Here is a 13,034-nt window from a genome sequence, read left to right as displayed (position 1 = left end):
TTTACTTTTTCGATTACAGTCTTAAACAACAGTTCCACTGTATTTAGTTGGGGACACAACCAACAATGAGTATTAGTTTAGTTGTTGGCTGTTAGCTGGATGGATGGATGGCTAAATGATTTTAGTTGTTGCTGCTGATAATGCTGCTTCTGCTCGCTACTTGCTTAACTGACTAACAAACAAGCTAAGTAGCTACGATAGGTAGTAGCCAGCTGCTGGCCGACTAACTGAATGAATGACTGGCCAAAGGTATCAGTAGATAGATAATAAATGAACTACTACAACTACAGCTGCGACAGCAAGAAAAAAACTTAACAGCTGTTGCTTCTATATATATTTTTATTTTATTTTTGCTAACTTTGCTCTCTGCTGTTTATTTTGTTATCTATTCTATTGTTGTAAAGACTAGCTAAAATCACGCTCTCCTGCTTTTTACTGTTGTACGATAGTGTTTGTATATGTTTGAGTGTTTGTCATGGATGTAGTATTCCCCCAGAGCTAACCACCCATTATATGGGGCTACGCAGCTTTTTGGGAAGCAAAATAAACTTTAGTTTATCCAAGACCGTGTATGTTGACCAACGCCGCCGAAATAAATGCCGCTAGTCGTGTGATCGAGAAAAAATAAAAATCGAAAAAGAAAACGAAAATCGCTAAAAAAGAAATTGTTGTTGTAGTTAAACAAGAATTTATTTACAACGTTGACGTCGTCGTCGTCGTCGCCATCGTTCACAACGTAATTTTTAATAGTTACAGCAACAACTACAACAACAAACTGTTGCTGTGCCCTAACGCCACCATCACGTTTTTTCAACAGGCCCCTTCTTTTTCAAAACCCCACCAACTCCCTCCCACTTCCACCAACACAAAAAATATCTGTTAAAATACTCTCATTTAACGTTTATTTTTTTGTTGTTGCTTTTTTTTGCAATAACAAAATACAACAACAGTTTAAAATAATAATAAAAACACAAAAAATAAAATAAAGATTAAAAGTAAATGCCGCGTTATTGTCGTGTGGTTTGCATACTATATGACGACGGGTCTTAACGAGTTTTTTTATTTTTGTCTAAATTTTCGATTTTTCAATTTTGTTTTGCTTTTTTTCGTTTTTTTATTTTAAATCACAAAAAGAGCAGCAGCACATTTTTGATTAATTTTTATTGTCTTATGTTTTGTTGTTATTGTCAAAATGCACTCGCGAGAGGAAAGTGTTTATAAATTGATAAAAATTTAAACAAAAAAAATCTTAACAACTATAACAATAATAATAAATTTTAAAACAACAAAAGAAAAAACTTGCGCAACACAACAATATTTTTTTTTATTTTACCTCGTGTTTATTGTTGTTGTCCAATTTAAAAAGCGATTCAAAACGACAGGCGAATTAACCCAAAATAAACCGGCTAAACGTGCGCGCGTTGCTTTAGCTCCTTTTTTTGTTTTGTTCAAAAAAGGGCAGGGTTCTCGGTTTAACATCAAAGAAAAGTGTAACGATTAACGAACTTTTTATTTAAACAAAAATAAAATTATTTTACGAAAATTTAAAAAATTATAAACGAACGAGCAGCTCAGCTGTTTTTTGTTGTTTTCAAATTAAGTTTTGGCAAACATTGGATACACCAAACAATACGGTAATGAAATAGGTAAATTTTGAATGAAATAATATTCATATAAATATTTAAGTTTTTTTTATTAAGAATTAAGTACGAAACTTTTTCTTTAGGAAAAGTAGTCGGAATCTGAGTGCTTTTCTATAGGAAAAGTAGCCAGAATCTGACTTTTTTATAGAGAAAGTGGCCTGAATCTGAGTGTATTTTCTATAGGAAACAACGTCAGGAATTAGGAGTTTTTTCTAGGAGTTTTTTCATATAGAATCTGATTGCTTATTCTATAGGAAATGTAGTCAGAATCTGAGTGCTTTTTCTATAGGAAAAGTAGACAGAATCTTAGTGCTTTTTCTATAGGAAAAGTAGTCAGAATCTAAGTGCTTTTTCTATAGGAAAAGTAGTCAGAATCTGAGTGCTTTTTTCATAGAAAAAGTAGTCAGAATCTGAGTGCTTTTTCTATAGGAGAAGTAGTCAGACTCTGAGTGCTTTTTCTATAGGAGAAGTAGTCATACTCTGAGTGCTTTTTCTTTAAGAGAATTAGTCAGAATCTGAGTGATTTTTCTTTAAGAGAATTAGTCAGAATCTGAGTGCTTTTTCTATAGGAAAAGTAGTCAAAAATTGAGTGCTTTTTCTATAAGAAAAGTAGTCAGAAATTGAGTGCTTTTTCTATAAGAAAAGCAGTCAGAATCTGAGTGCTTTTTCTATAAGAAAAGTAGTCAGAATCTGAGTGCTTTTTCTATAGGAGAAGTAGTCAGACTCTGAGTGCTTTTTCTATAGGAGAAGTAGTCATACTCTGAGTGCTTTTTCTTTAAGAGAATTAGTCAGAATCTGTGTGATTTTTCTTTAAGAGAATTAGTCAGAATCTGAATGCTTTTTCTGTAGGAAAAGTAGTCAGAATCTGAGTGCTTTTTCTTTAGGAAAAGTAGTCAGAAAAAAAGACTGAAATAAGAAAAATAGTCAGAATCTGATTTTTTTTTCTATAGGAAAAGTAGTCAGAATCTGAGTGCTTTTTCTTTAGGAGTTTTTTATATAAGAAAAGTAGTCAGAATCTGAGTTCTTTTTCTATAGGAAAAGTAGTCAGAATCTGAGTGCTTTTTCTTTAGGAAAAGTAGTCAGAATCTGAGTGCTTTTTCTATAGGAGTCACAATCTGAGTGCTTCCTGTATAGGAAAAGTAGTCAGAATGTGAGTGCTTTTTCTATAAGAGAAGTAGTCACAATCTGAGTACTTTTTCTATAGGAAAAGTAGCCAGAATCTGAGTGCTTCTTCTATAGAACATGAAGTTAAAACCTAAGTATTTTTCAATATGTAAAGTAGTCGTAAAGTAATTTTAGTACTTTTTTTTTAGTACATTTTTATCTATTCTACAATAAATCATCATTCGTTTATACGAAATTTGATTTTAAATTATTCTATCGATCGATAAACTAAACATTAAAATGTTTGTTTTATAACTAGATTTTGTTTTTTAATGAGCACATTTTAATGTCACACGTTTTTTGTAGTACGACAGCAAATTACATGATTTTATTTCAGTTATTCAGTGGCTTTGTCACAACAAAAACGTGCGACATACAAAAATTCGCTATAAAATTTTAAAACTAAATAATATAACAATTTGTTAATGAATTTATCAGAAATCTTTAAAAAAAAAAACAATGGTTTATATACGAAAATTTAAGAATTCAAAAAGTCCAATGTTATTTTAGTACCTTTTTTTTTAAAAAAGTACTTTTTGGCATAATTTGTTAAAATGGAACAGAAATATTTTACATTTGAGAACTTTATTTAAAAAAGTTGTACACTAAGGAATACATACATGCCTGGTTCCAAATTGACTTTAAAGTGTTTTTTAATTTTCCAATAACATCCGTTGTCAAAGTATGTACATAACAAACGTGATAAGTTCAAGGATTGTTGTAAATTCAAGGATTTTTGTTAATTGTGAGCTTCGTTTGTTAACATTTACATAACGGATGTGTATAAAATTTAGATTTCAACAACGAATTGTTGCAATGTTAACAATGTTGCGTTACATATATACATTGACAACGGATGTTATTGAAAAATTATAATCACGTTGAATGAAATAATATTTATATAAATATTTATTTTTTTTAATTTTATTAAGAATTAAGTATGAAACTTTTTCTATAGGAAAAATAGTCGGAAGCTGAGTGCTTTTCTATAGGAAAAGTAGTCAGAATCTCAGTAGAGTGAATCTGAGTTTTTTTTATAGAGAAAGTGGCCTGAATCTGAGTGTATTTTCTATAGGAAACAACGTCAGGAATTAGGTGTTTTTTCCTATAGAATCTGAGTGCTTTTTCTATAGGAGAAGTAGTCACAATCTGAGTGATTTTTCTATAGGAGAAGTAGTCAGAATCTGAGTGTTTTCTTTAGGAAAAGTTGTCAGAAACTGAGTGCTTTTTCTATAAGAAAAATAGTCAGAATCTGAGTGCTTTTTCTATTGCAAAAATAGTCAGAATCTGGGTGCTTTTTCTATAAGAGAAGTAATCAGAATCTGAGTGATTTTTCTATAGGAGAAGTAGTCAGAATCGGAGTGTTTTTTCTATAGGAAAAGTAGTCAGAATCTGAGTGCTTTTTCTATAGGAGAAGTTATTGAAAAATTGTAATCATGTTGGCGTCAATTTGGTATCAGGCATGTATATTTCTTTCCCCTTATTTGTATCTTGCTGAGTACTTTTTCTATAAGAAAAGTAGTAAGATTCTGAGCATAGTTTCTATAAGAAAATTATTGAGATTCTGAGTCCTTTGTCTGTAAGAAAAATAGTCATGATTTATAATAGTTGAAATAGGATTTAAGTACTTTTTCTAGTGGTAAAGTACTATTTATAGAGAAAAAGTAGTTATTTAAAAAAGTTGTACACTAAGGAATACATACATGCCTGGTTCCAAATTGACTTTAAAGTGTTTTTTAATTTTCCAATAACATCCGTTGTCAAAGTATGTACATAACAAACGTGATAAGTTCAAGGATTGTTGTAAATTCAAGGATTTTTGTTAATTGTGAGCTTCGTTTGTTAACATTTACATAACGGATGTGTATAAAATTTAGATTTCAACAACGAATTGTTGCAATGTTAACAATGTTGCGTTACATATATACATTGACAACGGATGTTATTGAAAAATTATAATCACGTTGAATGAAATAATATTCATATAAATATTTATTTTTTTAATTTTATTAAGAATTAAGTATGAAACTTTTTCTATAGGAAAAATAGTCGGAAGCTGAGTGCTTTTCTATAGGAAAAGTAGTCAGAATCACAGTAGAGTGAATCTGAGTTTTTTTATAGAGAAAGTGGCCTGAATCTGAGTGTATTTTCTATAGAATCTGAGTGCTTTTTCTATAGGAGAAGTAGTCACAATCTGAGTGATTTTTCTATAGGAGAAGTAGTCAGAATCTGAGTGTTTTTTCTTTAGGAAAAGTTGTCAGAAACTGAGTGCTTTTTCTATAAGAAAAATAGTCAGAATCTGAGTGCTTTTTCTATTGCAAAAATAGTCAGAATCTGGGTGCTTTTTCTATAAAAGAAGTAATCAGAATCTGAGTGATTTTTCTATAGGAGAAGTAGTCAGAATCGGAGTGTTTTTTCTATAGGAAAAGTAGTCAGAATCTGAGTGCTTTTTCTATAGGAGAAGTTATTGAAAAATTGTAATCATGTTGGCGTCAATTTGGTATCAGGCATGTATATTTCTTTCCCCTTATTTGTATCTTGCTGAGTACTTTTTCTATAAGAAAAGTAGTAAGATTCTGAGCATAGTTTCTATAAGAAAATTATTGAGATTCTGAGTCCTTTGTCTGTAAGAAAAATAGTCATGATTTATAATAGTTGAAATAGGATTTAAGTACTTTTTCTAGTGGTAAAGTACTATTTATAGAGAAAAAGTAGTTAAAATGTAAAAACCACTTTTTTAAGAAAAAGTGATCAAAGTACCTTTAAACAAAGTAATCAAAAGTATGATTACAGATATCTATTTTTAAAATTATTACTAATACTATGAACTAAACTAAGTACATCACTCTAATTACTTAAAGGCCGTTACAAATTTCAATTACATCATAAGTTACAATAGTCTACAATTTCAATCTAATAATGCAATTCATTTTATACTAATCCATCAAATTTAACTCTAATTTATTTGTTTTATTATATGAAACAAAAAAAAAAACACAACAATAATCTGTTGTCAAGTTAAGATTTTTTTCTAAATTTATAAATTCAATAGGAAGTCATTAAGACTGAAAATTCCTCTAACATTTTGCCAGTGTGCACATTGATACGAGAGTTATTATAAACAATTTGTTCTTTGGAACACAACTCAAATGGGCTGGTCATCTTATTATTATTATTGATTGAATTATATTATATTGTATTTTTTACGTATTGACGACGTAAATTGTTTATACATATTTGGTTTTAATTATTTTTACGTGTATTGAGTGGTATTATCAGAATTTTAAGAAAAAAATAATATATAAAACAATACATTTCCTATTACATACATATATGAAATATTTATACGGGGGAATTTAACAAGTGTTTCTTGGGAATGTAATTATTTTAAGCGATTTTTCTTCTCGAAAATTTGTATACACTTTTTTTCAATTAACAAGTGGTTTGTGCAGTTTTTTATAGGAGGTAAAGTTTGAGCACTTTTTTCCACATAGGAGCGGGTTTCTATAAAAAAAAATAGACCGACTCTATGTACTTTTCCTAAAGGGAAAGAAGTAAGAATCTGTGTACTTTTTCTAAAGCGAATGATTTCAGAATCTTTGTACTTTTTCTATAGAAGTACTTAGGATATTGGAAACAAAGTCAGAATTTGGGTACTTTTCTCTATAGGGAATAAAGTCAGAATCTGAAAACTTTTATCATAGAAAAAGTAATAAGAATCTGAATGCTTTATCATTAGGAGAAGTAATCAGAATCTGAGCGTTTCTTCTATAGGAAAAGTAGTTAGAAACTAAGTGCTTTTTATATAGGAAAAATTTACCGAATCTGAGTGCTTTTTCTATAGGAAAAGTTGTCTGAATCTGAATGCTTTCTCTATAGGAAAAGCAGTCTAAATCTGGGTGCTCTTCTATCTTTATAAGGAAACTAGTCAGAATCTTAGTACTAGTTTTCCTTTTTCTTTTCTGTAAGTATAGAGAATTGAAGTACTTATGCTAGGGAAAAAGTAGTCCGAATTGTAGAACTTTGTCTAAAGGAAAAGCTGTCACAATCTCAGAACTTTTTCTAAAGAAAAAGCAATCAGATTCGGAGTACTTCATTTATAGGGAATGTATTTCAAATCGGTATAGATTTATAGAAAAAAGTAGTATGAAAAGTATTAGAATCAAAATACTTTTGCTAAATTGAAAAAGTAGTATGAAAAATATCAGAATCTTAGTACTTTTTAGTAAATAACGGCTGTTAGAATTTCAGTACTTTTTTATAGGAAAAGTATTGAGAATAAGAGAACATTGCAAAGAGAGAAATAAATCAGTATCTGAAGATGAGAAATTCCTAGGGAAAATAGTCAGAATCTAAGTACTTTTTCTAAAAAAAGAAGTCAGAGTCTGAGAACATTTGCTAAAGTATAAGATGTCAAATTTAGAGTACTTTCTCTATAGGAAAAGCAGTAAGAATCGAAGTACTTTTTATACATAAAAGCATTCAGTACACAGAGGGAAAAAGAAATATACACGCCTGGTACCAAATTGACACCAAAGTGTTTAGAATTTTTCAATCCTTTGTCAAAGTATAGACAAACGTATGACAAAACTCGTTGTCAAAATCTTAATTTTGTACACATCCGTTGTTTAAATGTTAACAAACGTTGGAAGCTTGCTATTGACAAACAAGTCGATGTCTATTGTGAGCTTAAATTATAAACATTTTGGTGTCAATTTAGTACCAGGCTTATGCATAAATTTCTATTTCCCTGTGTGTATCTGAGTACTTTTTCTATAAGAAAAACAAAAAAAAATAGTAATTTTTCTATAAGAAAAGTAGTCAGATCCGAGTACTTTATAAGAAAGGTAGTTAGAATATTAAAAATAGACAGAATTTAAGTATTTTTTCTATAAGAAAAGTATAGTCAGAATCTGAGCAATCTTTCTATAAAAAAGTATAGGAAAAATAGTCAAAATCTGAGTACTTTTTCTATAAGAAAAGTTCTCAGAATCTTAGTACTGTTTATATAGGAAAGTAGTCAAAAACTTAATACATTTTCTAAAAGAAAAATAGTCAGAATATAAGTACTTTTTCTATAAGAAAAGTAGTCAGAATCTGGGTACTTTATCTATAAGGAAAGTAGTCAGAATCTGAGCACGTTTTCTATAGGAAAATTAGTCAAAATATGAGGACTTTTTTTAAGAAAAGTAGTCAAAATTGGAGTACTTTTTCTATAAGAAAAGTTCTGACTCCTAGTATTTGTCAAAATCTGAGTATTTTTTAATTTTCCTATAAAAGTAGACAGAATCTGAGTACTTTTTCTGTAAAAAATTTAGTCAAAATCTGAAAACTCTTGATATAAGAAAACTATTGAGAATTCGATTACGTTGTGTACTTTTTCTATAACAAAAGTATTCAGAATTCGAGTACTTTATATTAAAAGTAGTCAGAATCTAAGAACATTTTCTATAAGAAAAATAGTCAGAATCTGAGTATTTTCTTCTAAAGAAAACTATAGTTTGAATGTTAACTGTTTAGAATCGGAATACTTATTTACTCTAACAAGAAAATATCATAAAACTAATTGCTCTAAACTAATCAAAACTAGTTAAACTTTAAACCTCAAAATTTTGTGAAACACTACATCAACCCTATAACGACCTTAATTAATCACTTTGTTATAAAACATTTAATAAAAATTACAAAATTCTTAAGAAAAAAACAACAACTACTTTAACATTAAGAATCATTATAAAAATTCTTAAAAATTACAATTGCAGCAGACTACTTACAGCAAATAGAAGAGTAGCAGGGGTTTGGAGATATAGGAAATAAACAATAACAAAAAAATTAAACTAAAAACATTTGTGTCTTTAACTTCAATTATAAAATCAATTGATTTTGTTGTTTTTATTGAATTTTTACATGAATAAAAATTGATCAAAATCCACTTTAAAGTAAAAATCAATAAACATCAATGTCTCTTAAAAAACTGCTGCTGCTGCAGCTGCTTGCGTGTCTCTTGCTTACTAGTTGTTGTTTGTATGTCTTGGCGTTGGCGGCATTTCGTCGCGATTTGTAATTGTAATGGATTTTTTTTTCGTAACGTTACGTTTTGTGTAACTTGTTCTTTTTTTTTGAAAAATTAAGCGAATTAAAAAAAAATATTATTGACTTGAGTCATAGGTATGTCAACAATGCTTTAGTGTAGTAGTGTAGTTAAAGTTAGAGCAAAGTCCTTAGATATTGTTTAAATGTCAATATTTTCTATTTCCTAGATTTTATATAGTTTAAGTAATTTTTTTAAATATTTCTTATTTGTTTTTTGTTGTTTTTCTTTTCTCTTTAGGGTATTGGATTAGTCGTTTTTTATTGAGCATAACGATTTTTTGTTTAAATTTTCTTGTCATTGGGCGTCAATTGAAATGTAATTTAATGAAAGAAAAATGTCAACAATTTCTGTAAGATTTTGTAAAAAACAAAACAGCTACACTGAAAAGAATTTTGTAACGATGACTCAATTAAAGTTGCACTATTTAGATCGATTCCAAATAATTTTCAACTAAATATGTATTACATATTAGAAACTAATGGGTTACCTGTCTTAGCTAACTTTACATTTAAATTCTCTCCAACTTTACATTTAAATTGAAATTTCTCTCAGTGGCTTACAAGTTAAATTTTACAATGGCAAAAAAAATGAAAGAAAAAAACAAGACACAAATCAACAAATAATACTATTGACTATTGATTGATTGTTATGATAAATTCATACGATTACATTTGTTAAAACGTTTGTTTTAAAGAGGGCGCGTCCTATTTGTTTCTAAATAATTTACTTAATTCTGTATAGATTTTCTTAGTAATTTCTCGTTTTGTCGATTTATTTCATTTCGACAATTGCAATATGATTTGTTATGATGTTTATAATTAAAATGGCGCCACAAAACATACATATGTATGTATATATAAAATGCATAAATTCTGGTCTTCTGTGAAACATATAAAATTTATTATTTATTCATAATTTAGTTGTGAAGATATTTACAGATTATTTACAATTTAAATATAAGAGGTGAGTTGTTAAATTAAAAAAGGCTGTGAGATGATGACTTGTTGTGTTATAAGAAGTACTTAAAGGAGTGGACTCGTTAGAAAATAATATATTTTAGACTTGAGAATATGCTATAGCTGAGAATGTAGGATAAATAATAGTCCAGACTATAGTTCATACTATAAATAAAAGTATAGTATAGATACCATAGGCTAGATTATAGTTCAGACTATAGTAGACTAAAGATAAGATTAAAGTGCAGACTAGAGACAAGACCATAGCCAAGAAAATGGAAAAGTTATAGTACATACTGTATGTCAGATTAAGACGAGACATTAGTCCATGCTATAGACAAGACAATAGCCCAGACTGTGGACCAACTATAGTCCAAACTGTAGACAAGAATATAGTCCATACTATGATTGACAATAGACAATACTACAATTCAGTCTATAGACATGACATTACTATCATGCACGCTTTGGACAAGACCTTGGTCAAGACTAGAGACAAGACCAGAGACAAGACGGTGGTCAACACTACAGACAAGACACTATAGACAAGACACTATAGACAAGACACTATAGACAAGACTGCAGTAGACTATATACACTAAAGACAGACTAGAGAAAATACTATAGTGCAGACTATAGGCAAACTAAAGATAAGTCCTTGCTATAGATAATAGTCCAGAATATAGACAAGACAAGAGTCCAGACTATCAACAAACTATACTTGAGTCAATGATTGAAGAACATCGTCCAGACTATAAACAAGAATATAGTGTAGACTAAATCCCAGACTATAGACAAAACTAAAATCTAGACAATAGACATGACTATAGTCTAGAACATAGACAATCCTATAGACAATATTATAATGCAGGTTATAGACAAGACTATACTCGAGACTACTAGACAATGAAATCAGACTATAGACATAACTATAGTTGAGATTATAGACAATACTATAATCTTCCCTACAAATAAGACTGCAGTTTAGACTATAGACTTGACTGTAGTCCAGATTATAGACAACACGATAGTAACGATTATAGATTAGACTATAGACAAGACAATAGTCTTGTCTAGACAGAATATGGACAAGAATTTAGACAATAGACTATAGATACGACTATAGTCTAAATAATATAAAAGATTGCAGTTCTGACTTTAGACATGACTATAGTTCAGATTATTCACAAAACTTTAATGAAGACTATAGACAAGACTACAGCTTAGACTATTGACATAACTATAGTCCAGATAATAGACAAGAATATAATGACAAAACTGCAGTTCAGACTGTAGACATGACTATAGTTCGGATTATAGACAAGACTATTGTGAAGACTATAGACAGGACTACAGTTTGACGATGGACTTAACAAATAATAGAAAAGACTATATAAGACTATATAATCTAGACATCAGACAAGACCACAGTTCAGATTATAGACAAGACTATTGTGATAACTACAGATAAGACTATAGGCAAGGCTATAGTCAAGACTATAGACAAGACTGTAAACAAGACTACTTGTCGACTATAGTCAAGACTATAGACGAGACAAGAATATAGACAAGACTACAATTCTGACTGTAGACAAGTCTACAGTTCTGATTATGGTCCAGACTATAGACAAGATAGATTGTAGTCCAGAGTATAAAATTTTAAGGAAAATTAGTTTTAATTCTTTTCATACTTTTAAATAACTGACTTGAGTTGAAAAATTTTTGGGCACAAAAAATATCGACATTAAGCATCAAGTATTTATAGAATTTAAACAGAAATTAAGAAATTTAAACTGAATAAAACTTTTTTTCTAAAGAAGATTTAAAAACTTTTTTCAAAATATTTTTGAAATTTAGATATTTCGCAAATTATTAATTTTTAAATTCCATGTTATTTATGATATAAGGAATTAAATTACTATATCAAAATCTTTTCATAATAATCTTGATCAGTGATCGGCATTAGTAGGCAACAGTTAACGAGAGTATTTGCACGAAAACTTATAAAAAAAAGCTGATGAGAATAAAAATACGTTCATGAAATATGAATTTATACTCTTTGTATCAACCACTGATCTCAAATGTTTCTATTTATCTTAACATTGAAGCAAATCACATTTATGTTCTCACTTTAAGCTGAAATGCAACAAATACTCTAAAAACACTTGAACATTTTTGTTTTTAGATATTTATTTTTCTTAATTTGTTGCATGTTAAAGCAGCAACAAACAGCATGTAATCTCTCAATTTGAGATCTTTAGATCTTCACAAATATTATTGTCTTAAGAGAGAAGAGTCTAAAGTGTCATAAAAGATTAAATTTCCCATAATTTTTTTAAGGGTTTCTTTGCGGTTTGAAATTTGAATTTTTCTTATTTCGATAATTATTTGTTTTTGTTTTGTTTACAAAAAGGTGTTGATTGATAAGTTCATTTTGGTGTTTTTAAGTAGATTTTTTGTTTTTGTTAATTTATACCTCCATTTCCAATATATTCTATAGAAAAAACATATAAATAGTTTTTAAGTATTATGGAGTTATTTTCGTTTGAATTTTTAAATTTGTCAAAAATTTCAATAATTATTTATGTAGGGATTTTTCTGAGACTTTTTCTAATCAAAATTTCAAGTGGTTTTTCTATTTTTGTTAAATGCTTCAATTAAATTATATTTTTCTCTATAAAAACCACTTTATTTTTAGAAGTTATTTTTTATTTTTTGCTGAACATATGTATAATAAAAAACTTTTATTTTAAAATTCAATTAGCAACATTTGTTTATGATATAAAAGTACAGACATTTAAGCGTACCACCACTCATAATGGTTTACAGTGGGTTAGGAAAAGGGTTAAAGTGGATTCTCAAAATTGAAATACATAAACTGTACATATGTATGGAAGTATAATCTAGTCCAAGCCTAGTATATAATTAAGTATATAGTCTAGTACATCATCTAATCTAAAATCAAGTTTATAGTCTAGACTATAGTCAAGTCTATAGTCTAGTCTATGGTCCAGTCTGTAGTCTAGTCTATAGTCTCGTCTAGTCTATAATCTAGTCTATAGTCTATTCTTTAGTCTAGTCTATAGTCTAGTCTATAGTCTAGTCTATAGTCTAGTCTATAGTCTAGTCTATAGTCTAGTCTATAGTCTAGTCTATAGTCTAGTCTATAATCTAGTC

General features: G+C 28.8%; 1 long non-coding RNA gene across 11 annotated transcripts in view; it reads left to right on the top strand.

Moving 5' to 3' along the window:
• Window positions 1–535: 535 nt before the first annotated feature.
• The window catches only part of LOC111691222, a 36,842-nt gene continuing 24,343 nt past the window's right edge, over window positions 536–13,034 (top strand). For 2 of the 11 annotated variants that reach the window (XR_006940312.1, XR_006940310.1), the window contains exons 1-2: window positions 539–736; window positions 1,140–1,634. This is a non-coding gene — a long non-coding RNA (uncharacterized LOC111691222). Of the gene's footprint in view, window positions 737–1,139; window positions 1,647–13,034 lie in introns of all 11 variants that reach the window. The other 9 variants (XR_006940314.1, XR_006940316.1, XR_006940315.1 and 6 more) reach the window with 7 other exon arrangements.

Source organism: Lucilia cuprina, chromosome 3 (assembly GCF_022045245.1).
Source record: "Lucilia cuprina isolate Lc7/37 chromosome 3, ASM2204524v1, whole genome shotgun sequence".
NCBI lineage: Eukaryota > Metazoa > Arthropoda > Insecta > Diptera > Calliphoridae > Lucilia > Lucilia cuprina.
Note: the sequence above shows the minus strand (reverse complement) of the source record. Positions and strands in the feature narration are given on the sequence as shown.